Consider the following 1,977-nt stretch of genomic DNA (forward strand, 5'->3'; position numbering starts at 1 on the left):
ATGTGATGATCAAATCAGAGTAATTAGTATGTTCATCATTACAAAACGTGATCATTGTGACCCTAACCAATTTCTCCCCCTTCCCACCTCTAGTAACCACAGTTCTGTTCTCTCCTTTTGAAAGTTCAATGTATTATAGTGATTGTTGTCCCTTTCTTTCTTCCTCTTTTATTTATTTATTTATTAGCTCCCACTTACGAGTAAGGACTTGTGGTATTTCTCTTTCTGTGCCCAGTTTATTTGACTTAATTTTCCCCCAAGTTCACCCATATTGCTGTGAATGGCAGAATTTCATTCTTTTGTATGGCAGAGTAGTATTCCATGGTGTATATATACCACATTTTCCTTATCCAATCGGCCATCGATGGACATTTAGGTTGATTCCAACTCTCGGCTATTGTAAATAGAGCTTTGATAAACAGGGGAGTGTAGGTTTCCATTTGACGTGATGATTTCCATTTCTTTGGGTATATGCCAAGCAGTGGGATTGCTGTATCGTATGGCAGTTCTGTCTGTAATTGTTTGANGCGGCTTGTGGAGTAGCGGGGGCAGCCCCTCCCCACGCCTTTTTCCCTCCCTGGGACTTCGTTCTAATTTTCGAGTGTGCACAACACTCTCCCCTCCGCCCGCTCCGCTTCATCACCAGCTACTGCAAAGGGTCTTAGGCAGAAAACAGGCGGCGAGGACGTCTCCCATCAAAGCTGAAAGCAGGGCCGAGCCCATTCCCCGCCCACCCTTCACCTGCGGCCGCCTCAGCCTCAGCCCCACGCCGCTGCCCTTCTGCCAATAGCGTATTTTGTTTTTTGTTTTTGTTTTTGTTTTGGTGAGGGTGGTAAATTATACTTAGCATAAACTTTACCATTTTAACCATTTTTAAGCGTACAGTTCAGTGGCGTTAAGTACATTCAAAATGTTGCAGAACCATCACCACCGTCCATCTGCAGGACTTTTTCATCACCCCAAACCGAAACTCTGCACCCATGAAACAGTAACTCCTCATTCTCCCTTTTCCCCAGCTCCAGATAATCCCTATTCTACTTTCTATCTCTACGAATTTGCCGATTCTAGGTACTTAATATAAACGAAATCGTACAATATTTGTGCTTTTGTGACTGGCTTATTTCACTAGTATCATGTCCTCAAGTTTCACCCATGTAGTATGTGTCAAAATTTCCTCCCTTATTAAAGCTAAATAACATTCCATTGTATATATATCCTATACTTTGTTTAGTATGCATCTGTTGATAGACATTTGGATTGTTTTCACCTTTGGGTTATAGTAAATAATGTTCCTATGAACGTGGGTGTACAAATATCTGTCCCTGTTTTTAATTCTTTGGGGTACATACCTAGAAGTGGACTTGCTAGATCATATGGTAATTCTGTTTAACTTTCTGAGGAACTGCCATAGCAGTTGCATCATTCTTTTTAATAATTTATAATATGCTACTCATTAATTTCCTTACCTGCAGGACTTGAAGTCATAGGACATCTCTCTTCCATCTCCTGGCTGAGTTTCCCCGGGAGGAAAAATGACTTTTTTTTTTTAAGGGAATAATTTGTATTTGTCCATGTTAAATTTTATTTATCTGAACATTTTATTTTACATATTTATATGATTTTAAGCTTTTTACTTGATGTTACACTGTAATTTTCCTCATTTACTACAGTATATCTTTAATCTCAAAATCTCTTCTTTCTACTTTCAATGCATGAGGAAATCAATATTAATAACCTTGTGTATATAGTTACATAATTTTCTTTTTTATTGAAACATAATTGATTATACATATTTGTGAGGTACAGAATTGAATATCAACACCTTTGTATGCTATGTGATGATCAAATCAGAGTAATTAGTATGTTCATCATTACAAAACGTGATCATTGTGACCTCTAACCAATTTCTCCCTAACTTCTCCCCCTTCCCACCTCTAGTAACCACAGTTCTGTTCTCTCCTTTTGAAAGTTCAATGT

The sequence above is a fragment of the Galeopterus variegatus genome, unplaced genomic scaffold, assembly GCF_000696425.1.
Source record: "Galeopterus variegatus unplaced genomic scaffold, G_variegatus-3.0.2 Scaffold587, whole genome shotgun sequence".
In the NCBI taxonomy this organism is placed as follows: Eukaryota; Metazoa; Chordata; class Mammalia; order Dermoptera; family Cynocephalidae; genus Galeopterus; species Galeopterus variegatus.